The following is an 11585-nucleotide window of genomic DNA, read 5'->3' on the forward strand; positions in this document are numbered from 1 at the left end:
AGAATCCAATGGTCAGATTACTTAAAATCGTCGCGCAAGCGACACGACTCAGATTTTTTAAAATCACATTTAATTTCTCACCGTTCTCACACTCTTCACTCCGGACTCAATCAAATCGACCCAGAACATCATTTGGACTTGATTTTTGAGGTGATGACCAAGTCCAACATGGTGACCATAAAAGCCTAAGATCATCGCTATCGGACTTTCGACTCGCGTTCCAGGTCCGATCCAAAGCTTCTAAAAATTCTCAAGAGTAACTGGATTTAGCGATGAATCCTAGATTTCAAAGTAACATAGCGCTAACTATTCTACAGGTTTTGAGTCCTGCAGATCAAATTTAAAGTGATTGATGCAAATTTCACAAGCAATCGAGTTTAACGCTAATTACCCCACACTAGCTTGTAAGGAAAATAGAGGTAGTACTCGGGTCTTAGCACAAAATTTTTTGGGTCATTACATGTGGTCATTGACAATCACTTAAATACACCTGCCTCAAGTTTAGATAATGATGAAGTTCTTTTAATTGACAAACCAGATACTTCATCAAACCAAACCAACTCTGAATTGAGGATTGTCAAAGATCATCCAACCACTCAGATTCTTGAAAACCCTCTCACTAGTGTGTTCACTCGTAGACAACTGGAAGATATTGTAGGATCTCAGGATCGAAATCGGGCATATAAGTGCTGGGATCCGAGAATGGGGCACTGCAGAGGCTGTCAGCATCGGATTCGGCGATCGAGTATTTTGTGAGCCCGTTTTCCGAGTTTGGGGCATGATATTCACCATCTTTGCAAGGTTATATCTAGTTATGGCCCTAGGTATGGACCTGATCTAAGTCCTAGGTGGGCCACATGTTGTAAAAGTGTGTAGGTGATATTTACCGTGAAGGATTTACGTAACAGGTTGTTATATTGCTGAATATATGGGTTTTGGTTCCATAATTGCAACTCTACCCTTTTCTATTATCTAGACTTTCGTTATCTGTATCTTACAGTTTAACCATCCAAATACGATAAGATTTGATGAGTGGTCATTATTTTACACACTCTCTCTAATTCCTAAGTTTGAGCCTTTATCGCTTCCAAATGACCAAGATACTATCTTAATGGACTATATTACTCTGAGGTTCTAATGCGACGTTTATATACGTCTAATTAAAGCATTGTCCGATAGGTTTGATACTTGCCCTAAGATCTTTAAACTAGGTAGCTTATTCTGATGTTTGGACAACTCCTTTCGTAGTTTGTTTTAGGGTGAGTTGTGTTTTTGTCTCTTGAGTGTTACTAACTAATATTAAAAGAGGGCTATGGGATATTATTGTAACAATTTGGGTCGTCCATACTTAGTAAGGACGATCTGGGTCATTACACCTTCCATGCCACATTAGACGCAATCATCAATTGCAAGAATGGGGTAATGAAATTGACTTTTAAGAACATGACAATAGAGCTAAACATTTTTAATATGTGCAAACAACCCAAGAAATTTGATGATATCCACAAAATTAATCTGATTAAGTTATTTATGGAAGATAGAGTTACCCTTAATCTATACTTTGGTTCTCTAGAGATGTGCTAGGCCCACTCCTCTAATTTAGATGATGATATGATTAGGGAGATGGATGCCATACTTGATGCAACACTGTTACATGAAGTTGACCTGTGGGGGCCACAATTTGAAAAATTGCCCTTAAAAGATTTAAAGCCTCTTCCGTCAAGCATCAAGGGGATGAGGCTTGACCTAAAACCATTGCCGCCTGATCTTAAATATGCCTATTTAATTCAACATGAGACATTTCTAGTGGTGATTTCTACCCACTTAGATGGGAAACAGGAGAGTATGCTTATAGCTACTCTAAAGGAACACAAAGGAGACCTTGGATGAACCATCATGAACCTCAAGTGAATTAATCCTTTGATTTGTACTCACCACATTCACCTCAAGGATATTTCAAAAACATCTAGACAATCTCAAAGAAGGCTAAATCCAAACATGGGAGAGTTAGTCAAGGCCGAGGTACTTAAGCTATTGGATGTGGGTATCATATACCCAATATCCGATAGCCAATAGGTGAGTCCAACTTAGGTGGTTCCTAAGAAGCCCGAGATCACCATTGTAGTCAATGCCAATAATGAACTTGAGCTAACTAGAGTCACAACTGGTTGGAGGATGTGCATTAACTATAGGAAGTTGAACACGGTCACTAAGAAAGACCACTTTTCTTTACCTTTCGTTGATCAAATCATAGAAAGGTTAGTTGGTCATTCCTACTACTATTTTTTAGAGGGATATTTAGGCTATAACTAAATAGAGATAGCTCCTGAAGACCACAAAGAGATGACATTTACATGTCCCTTTGGCACTTTCACATACCAAAGGATGCCATTCGGACTATGTAATGCCCCCGCCACCTTCTAGCGATGTATGTTGAGTATTTTCTTAGACATGGTGGGGCAATTTTTAAAGGTCTTCATGGATGACTTCTCTATATTTGGTTCATCTTTTAGTGATTGCATTGAAAATTTAAAATAGGTGCTAAAAAGATGTGAAGAGAAGAACTTTGTGCTTAACTAGGAAAAGTTCTACTTTATGGTTCAGAAGGAAATTGTGCTTGGACATAATATATCGTCCAATGGAATAGAGGAAGATAAAGCCAAAATTGACCTTATCTCTAACCTACCTCCTCTAAAAAGCATTTAGGATGTGCATTCCTTCTTGGGACATGCAATTTTTATAGAAGATTCATAAGGGACTTCAGTCAAATATCTTATCCCCTATGTAATCTTCTTCAAAAGGACATTCCATTTGAGTGGTATGAAAAATACCAAAAAGTTTTCTCAAAGCTTAAGGGCATGTTGACTAGTACTCCAATCACCTGACTGGAACCTCCCTTTTGAGATATTGTGTGATGCATCCAATTATGATATTGGAGCAATGTTAGGTCAGAGGAAGGAGAAAAATACCTACGTGATCTACTACGCAAGTAAAACTCTAAACTCTGCCCAAATGAATTACTCGACTATAGAGAAGGAACGCTTAATTGTAGTCTTTGCACTGGACAAGTTTAAATCCAACTTGGTTAGATCTAAGATCATAGTATTCACACATCACTCGGTGCTAAAGTACCTTCTTTCTAAGAAGGATTCTAAGCCCCAATTGTTGTGATGGATCCTACTACTTTAAGAATTTGATATCAAAATCTATGACAAGAAAGAAGTAGAAAATGTAATGGCTGATCATCTTTCCATGCTTGTTCTCTCCGATTTCATTAAGATGACCCATATCAATGACACATTCCCCGATAAGCAACTCTTTAAAGTCTCTCAATCACCATCAAAGATGTCATCGATTATGGTTCGATACCATCATGAGAAAAATGGTTTGCCTATAAAAACTCTTTGGTCAGTTTGTCTCATATTTCAATGCCATCGATCAGACCTTCTATGCCATTGGAATTTGAATTTCGAAGCCATTGAATGGCCATCGATATGACCAAAGATTAAAGATTTTCCTTGAAAATTTGTTGGACAAACTTGTCCATATTTCGATGCTATCAAAACATCTTCGATACCGTCAACAACTTACTTCGATGCCATCGACCGAAGTTCAATTGCATTGAAGAACACTTAGAGTATTTCAAGTTTAGTGGAGGGAAGGGGTCAAGGTCGATGCTATCGAAGTGGGTTCGATGTCATTGAATTATGTTTTAATGTCATGAAGTTTTCCTGTATAGTTCACATTTCCTCTAATACTTTTGTAGTCTTCAATCTGGGGCTCACTTGACAGACTGACTCAGTAGTTATGTATATTGACAAATAAGGGCACTTTCAGAAAAATCTAAAAGTTCTGATATATAGAAGTCTATTTAAAATAGGATACTTGAGATTTGGAAAAACTCATAGGAGAGAAAGAGGGAGAGATAAATAAGGAGATAAAAATGGAAATGGAAACACACATTTTTTTTAAATAAGGGGAGAGAGAGAGAGAGAGAGGGAAGGTATGCATGGAACCTACCTATGAAGGACCAGTTATACGATCTTGACCATAGGATGGGTCCTACCACGGGCCAAGGGTGGAAGATCCACTCCGTCCACCTTACTCTCTATTTTTACAATTCTACTTAATATCTATCAGACCCCAAACTCGAAAAACAGGCTTACAAAATTCCCGATTGCTGAATCCAGCGCCGACAACCTCCATAGTGCCCCATTCTCGGGTCCTGACACTCATATGCCAGATTCCGATCCTGAGATCCAATAAGAAGGATATTTGATATGATTTTATTTTTTTTTGTAATGGAGCATAGCCATAAGCATAACCAAGTCACAAATTAACATCACCACATATCCACTATATCAAAAACTTTAAGTACAATGCGAAAAGGGAAATACAAGGTGATCAAAAAGCTCCAAAATAATCTAATGCATTCTCCTGCCTTAGCGCTGCTGCGATCTAACGTCACCTGCATGCAACAGTCATGCATAAGCTTACAAAAGCTTAGAGGGTGGTGTAAGTGTGTGCACATGGCAAGTGCCAGGTATGCAGTATCAGAGTAATGTGAAAATATAGTGGTAAGTCCATGAATACTATCAGTCGTACCAAGGCTATGCGATGCAAGACATGAATGTTACCGGCCATACGAAGGCCATGCGATGCGAGGCCTACGTAGTTGAATGTCATATGTGAGATGCAATACAAGCATGTCGATCCTCATCAAGTACATATATCAGTATAGTTCCCCTTTGGGATATCACTAGGGTCTAGTACACTCCACACTGACTGCCGCCTCCCTAGTCACACAGCCCAGCGAGTGAAAGAGACCACACTATCTGCCTGACCAGTAATCTGCTAATACCTACCCGGCCTATCAATAGCAGACCCATTTGCGAGCTAGTCAAACTCAGCCTAGCTTATGACCCCCTCACTCAGGTGGATAAGGCCACACCCCCTTCTAACCGACCATGACATAGTGGGAGATGCGACCTACTGATATTCGACACTCGAGTGCTCATGTATTCACTCGATCTAGACGTTGAAGCATCTCTGGTACCAAAAAGGTTTTGAGATTTTCACCTAAGGACATCCTATGTGCCCACAGTGCTAGAGCCAATATTTCTGGTATCCAATCTGGCCATCCACGATGTTCCTGTGGAGGCCACGGCCCTGATGTTGCTAGGGTGTACAATGATCATGTCACACATATGCGAGATGCATGAGTCACACTGTCTAGTCATGTAGCAATTTTATGCATATCGCGCGCTCATGTGGGTAACTCATATCTGTGAGTCTTATAAATAATCTGCCTAATGGCATATGCTATGATCAGTCACAACTCATATCAAGCATACATATGATGTGTATGACATGAGTCATGAAATTATACTAAGCATGTTATATGGTGATGAACTATCCTCACAACGAAGATGGGCCTAGATGGCTTACGAACAACAAGTATGAGCCTATCAATGGGCCCTAAGGAGAGTTGTAATGTGGACATTTAACCATCATTCTTCTTACAATGTGGCCGTCAAACTATCATTGCTCCTAAGGCATGGCCCGCCATAAACATCATTAGATAAACCATGGTGGAATCACACATTGCAATAGACTTTATAAACATCTAATTAGGCCTTAACCCATGGGCCTCAAATACATCAATAGGCCGCATCACATGGGCCTTATATACATAGCAATGGACCATAACCTATTTAGAGATCATTTTAGAGCATTTCTAAAGGAATGAATCGTATCAAAAGATCATCTGGACCATATCACAAATAACAGTAGAGATAATGATTTTTTTCACTGTTATAAAAATTTCAGGGCCCACCATCATGTTTATTTTCCATCCAGTCTATTAGTAAGGTCACAAAGTCCTGGTTGGGCAGAAGAACAAATATTAATTTAATCCAAGACTATTGTGGTCCAAAAAGGACTCCAATGGTAGGCGTTCATCTCTTCACCGTTTTCTATGGTGTGGTCCACCAGATAAATCTGCCTCATTTTTAGTCTTAAGCCTAAGTTGGGCTTGCCAATTGGATGGATGGTTTAGATGCAACACATACACCAAAGAGGACCCCACAAATTGGGTGCACATGTCACTTAGGTGGGTTCCTCATAACCTGCTACATTACAGCAGCTATAAGGCTGGTGTGTGGTACACCTACCAATCCAATCCCATCACAGGTGGGTCCCACGTGGGGTCCACCATAACATTTATTTTCCCCCATCTGTTGATAAGGACACATAGACCCATATATATATATATATATAATAATTTTATATTTATCTAGAACTTATGAACCAAAGAAGTTTCAATGGCCGACATTCAATCCACCACCGTTTCCTGTGACGTGGACCACCTGAGCTCTGTGTACAACTCAATTTCTAGGGTGCCCCACTATTAGAAGGGCCCCATTAAATGCACGATATTGATGTTCTACACACATCATTGTGGGGCCTACGGCTAGGACCCATGTCCCTGCCTTTCAACTAGCGAGCAGCAGGATGCTGCTGCAGCGTCCTCTGGATGAGCAACAGTAACGCCTGCGACACATGAAGTTTTTTTTTTGTTTTTTCAGTTTTTCCATGGTTTTTCTTAGGTGGGGCCTGCATCAGGCGGATCCACTCCATTAATTGGATTGTATGACTCAAGACAGACCATATAAGCCCAATATTCAGCATGTTTTGGTGTGTAGAAAAATTAAAGTGGCCCCTAATAGATTTTAACAGTAAAAATCACTGTTTTCTATGCTATGGCCCACCAAATAATCAAATTGGATTCATTTTTTAGTTCAACCCCTAAAATGAGCTGGGAAATAAGGTGGACGGTGTGGATTAGATCCATAAATTAAGGTGGGGCCTGCATGAGCGGCCCACTCAAAAATTTTGAATCAAGCTAACATTTTATATTTTTCTTTCCAACGTCCAGACCCCATTGGATGGTCTGAACAACAGACATCCAGTAGGTTCTCGGCTGTCCCAACCGACCATGCTAGGGTCTACCTCATATTGGTATTTCTATCATCCAAACCCTTTAAAAAGAGGGCAGCAAGGTGGACTGGTCCCCATGTTTGGATAGCCATGTGGTCTGTTTGATGGACAGTCTAGATATCACATACACTCATCTAGTGGGCCACAAAATATGGGAAGGGGAGAGAGAGAGATAGAGAGTGAGAGAGAAACACACGTGCGATGGAGGGCTCCGCCACTATGATCCCTCACTTTCCATGCATTTCAATCTACATCAAGTGAGTTCCAATACATGTGGGCCCACCAAATCAAAATCAATGGTGGAGATTCCTTCTCCACTAAAATGGAAGGTCTAGATGACTCCTTTTAAACTAGAAAAGTAAACATCATGATGGGGTCCATGGAGAATGGCCCCATCATGGAATGATCATGTGAATCATGGTGGGCCATCGGCCACATCTAGGGTCCAAAGTGATATCCATACCATTAATCGGTAGGCCCCACTTGACCCATTATCAAAATATGAAATCTAGGTCTATAAAATACCCACCGTTCGATCTTCTTGTTCTGATGGAACGCCAAACTCCTTGTCTCACTTTGATTGAAGATGATGAGAAATGAAGGGCTAGGATGATAGATCTTGAGATAGGAAGTGGGCCACACACAAGACACTTTTCTCTCCTTGGAAGTGCTTGGACGTGCACCTCTTTGGTTGCTTGGAAAATGTGAAGAGAAAGAGAAAGAGAAAGGGTAGTTATAAGTAAGAGGTGATGGGTGTGAGTGATAGATGTACTTGACTTGAGAGTTGACTTAGGGTAAGTTACTTGTCTTGGGGAGAAAGAAAGCATGGGTTATGTACTTTGATTGATTGATTGATGGGATGTGTTGTAGAGATTCTCTTAGGTTTGCAAATGCGCGACGTTTCTTCGAGATAAACGCAGGCCCACATCTCCTGGCCAGGGTATCGAATCGATGTGCAAGACGCAGCGTTGGAACCACGATGACGGTGCGGTCGTAATGGTATAAATCTTACATTAAGCCGACTTAAATCTATGGGATATGACTTAAGGTCGCGTGCAAACATCGATTATAGGTCACGGGTTGCTGAAATTCAATGGGAAGGATCGCGGGAGTATACGGAATGGTATGGAGTAGGATACAAGCCTTACAATATTACCTTTGTTTCTCCATACAACCATTAAGGCTCATAGAAATAGATGGATGGTGTGGAACACATGATTTAAGATCTCACACTTGAACAACCACCTAGGTCAATCTAGACCCTCCATGATAAACCTCATGAAATCCATGACTAGTGGGTCAAATTTCTCTTAAATATAAGATCATCAATAATTTATCTTATATAAACAATGAGAACCATCCATTCTGTGAGACCTTACATTATGCCTTCCATGCCACACCCACAAAATCCTAATCCACCGTACACAAGAAAATAAAGCAAGATATAACATGTATGTAAAGCATCTCAAATCAAAGTGAAGATTAATATTAAAACATCCAATCACAAAATCGAATCTAAAAGGATGCATGTAGTAGGTCCAACTTTAATAAGCTAGATCTCCCAATTCAGGAATCCAATCGACACGAAATGAAAACCATTTTGATCTTCACTTAAAGGACAACGATTTGTTTAGTTTCCATATCTCAAAGAACTCGCTTGAATTTGTGAAAGAAAAAGGAAATGGACAGCGATCGTATCATGGGGCCTCTCTGATACCAATCTAATAGGATTTTATTGGATCGTGTAGCAGAATGTGATTTTCTTCAAATTTGAAATTGAAGTCCTGATCCTAAGATCTGTCAAATATGATCATGTATAATTTCTAGAATTAAGGAGCTAACTTGAGAAAGTTAAATCATAGTTAGAATCTGATGACACGTGTTGATTTAATGTCGATAATGGTCGTCCAACCTAGGAAGTCTCTCCTCGATTTATCCCAGTATTGGATGAAAGTGCCCTGGTTTGTCAAATTACGTGAATGTTGAGTCAGTCCTACAAGTGATTCCCAAGCTAAATATTACAAGATCAAGAACTCAACAAAGAAGAAGTTTGAGCGCTCCACACAGGTAAACATCCTCACTTCCCCAACCAAATCCTTGAGCTATATGACCCCATTTAACTTAGTCTTACCCACAACAATTCTTAAATAATCCTTAGTAAGCTTAAGTTTTGATCACTTAGAGTAGTAGAAGAGTAAACTTGAACTATACAGGAAAAATCGATTGCATCGATTTGCAATCAAGGACATTTTCGATTCTATCGAACATGGTTCAATTACATTGATAAATATGCCCATTCTGTCCAGCAAAAAATGATCATCTGCTGAGAATTGTCGATTATATCAAACAAAGTTCGATGACATCAAAATTCAAATTTCGATAACATCGTATCCACTTCGATTGAATCAACTAAGGGTACTCCCTGTACATAGAAAATACTCTCTAAGTATTCCTTGATGTAATCGAGTCACCTTCGATCATATTGAGAGTAAGTTATCGATGGCATCAAAGACTGTTCAAGTACATCAAAATTTAAGAACCTTTTGTCCAGCAAGCTATCAAGGAATATCCATCTTTTTCGAGGATGTTCAAATTTCGATGGAATCGAAGGCCATTCGATAGCATCGACAATGTCAAATTTTTACACATTTTTTTATTGTTGGGATTCCTCTTTATATATAGCCATGGGTTGCTTCTTAGTAAAATGAGTAAGAATTGAAGGAATCTTGAGAGAGTTATTATAATTAATTATACCCTCATCCTCAAGCCTTTTTTCTAGGCATTTATTGTCATCTTCTTTACTTGGATTGAATTATGAACTCTGGCATTCATTGAGTTTCCTGTAACACTTTTTAAAGGTAAATCATTGTGCTGGAACTCTTGAATGTCTGCTCATGGAAATCTTCTCTAAGTATTTTAACTCATATCATTTAATAGAGAAGATAGGTCCAAACCCTAAACCTCATAACCTAGGAGCATTAATTGGAGCATCATAAGTGGTTGTGATTCAAGGGAGTTGAAGACTCTTCATCAACAAGGACGATCATCTTCAGATTATGTGAGAAAGGTGCTCACTCACTTATTTATAAGTATACAGAGTCCATCGAGTTTGAAGCCCTTTCCTTATGTAGGATAGGGATTCAGAGTTTGAGTGACAAACTCATTAAGATCTTTTTATAGGCCTCTGACGGGAGAATACGTTGTCCTCGTGTAGGACATGTTGTCCTTGTGTAGACGTGTTGGCTTGTGTATAGATGATAGAATTCATAGACTTGTTAGTATTTCCACTTACTATGATATCTCATGCTTGGTACATGCACTACCCACACACAGACATACCCTCTAATTTTTATTATAAGCTTATGCATGACCGTTGCGTGCAGGTGACGCTAAGACGCAGCAGTGCTGAGGCGAGAGTGTGTGGCAATGTTTTTAGAGTTTCATTATACCTGTATTTTTCCCTTCCGCATTGTACTCAAATGTTTCATTATAGTGGATATGTGGTGATGTTGTTTTGTGACTTGGTTAAGCTTGTGGTTATGCTCCTTTACAAAAAAAAAAATCATATTAAAAATCATCCTTGTAGGATCCCAAGATCGGAACCTAGCATATGGGTGCAGGGAGCCGATAATGGTGTACTACGGAGGCTGTCGGCACCGGATTTGGCGATCGGGAATTCCGTGAGTTTGGTTTCCGAGTTTGGGGCATGATACACACCATCCTACGTGATCTTTATAGAGAACACAGAACATATGGATATCAAGCCAAGAGTGATCCAACTCCTTTTAAAGTTCCATGACTTGAATATAAAAATCCATATATATACATGAAAGAATTTGATGAGATAATAGTCACTTTATACTTTCTTAATGTGTCTAAAGACACGATCAGGCTGGAACTCTTTCCCTTCTCCTTAAAAGAAAAGGCTAAGACGTGGTTGCACTCACTACATCCATGATCAATTAATAGATGGAATGATCTGATGAGAGAGTTCATTAAGAATTTTTTCCTATATCATAAAACAAACACCCTTAGAAAGTCAATCATGAACTTCGTCCAAAAGGAAGATGAAAAATTCTTCCAATGTTGGAAGCGGTTCAAGGATCTCATCAATTCATGCCCACAACATGATTTTGAAACGTGGCATATAACAAGTTTCTTCTACGATGGGCTGACATCTTTCATACGCCAAATGGTCAAGATAATGTGCAATGAGGAATTCATGAACAAAGATGTTGATAATGTGTGGGATTATTTTGACAATCTTGCTAAAAACACATAATCATGGGACATCTCCCCAAAACATAGCATCACTTATAAGCCTACTCAATCAAAGGAGAAGGGTGGAATAAATCTTTTAAAAGAGGAAGATGATATAAATATTAAAGTGGCCAGTCTCATAAGGAAACTTGTTGAGGTCAAATATTGCATATTATCCCCCATTTATATCTTGGTTTTATGAACATGATAATGCTTAATGTCCTATTTTACTCATGTTTGTGTTGCAAGGTGAATTTAAGAGCTTGGTTTGGAAAAGGTGCTAAAAGCATGAATTTAATGCTCAAAGATCACAAAGGCAAGGGATG

At 39.2% G+C, this 11585-nt stretch overlaps 1 non-coding gene across 1 annotated transcript; it reads right to left on the reverse strand.

Annotated features, from left to right (window-relative positions):
• Positions 1-11026: 11026 nt before the first annotated feature.
• Positions 11027-11133, reverse strand: LOC131254505 (small nucleolar RNA R71). The gene has a single exon (XR_009175617.1). It is a non-coding gene; the product is annotated as a small nucleolar RNA R71 (small nucleolar RNA).
• Positions 11134-11585: the final 452 nt, after the last annotated feature.

This window comes from Magnolia sinica, chromosome 8, assembly GCF_029962835.1.
Source record: "Magnolia sinica isolate HGM2019 chromosome 8, MsV1, whole genome shotgun sequence".
Lineage (NCBI taxonomy): Eukaryota > Viridiplantae > Streptophyta > Magnoliopsida > Magnoliales > Magnoliaceae > Magnolia > Magnolia sinica.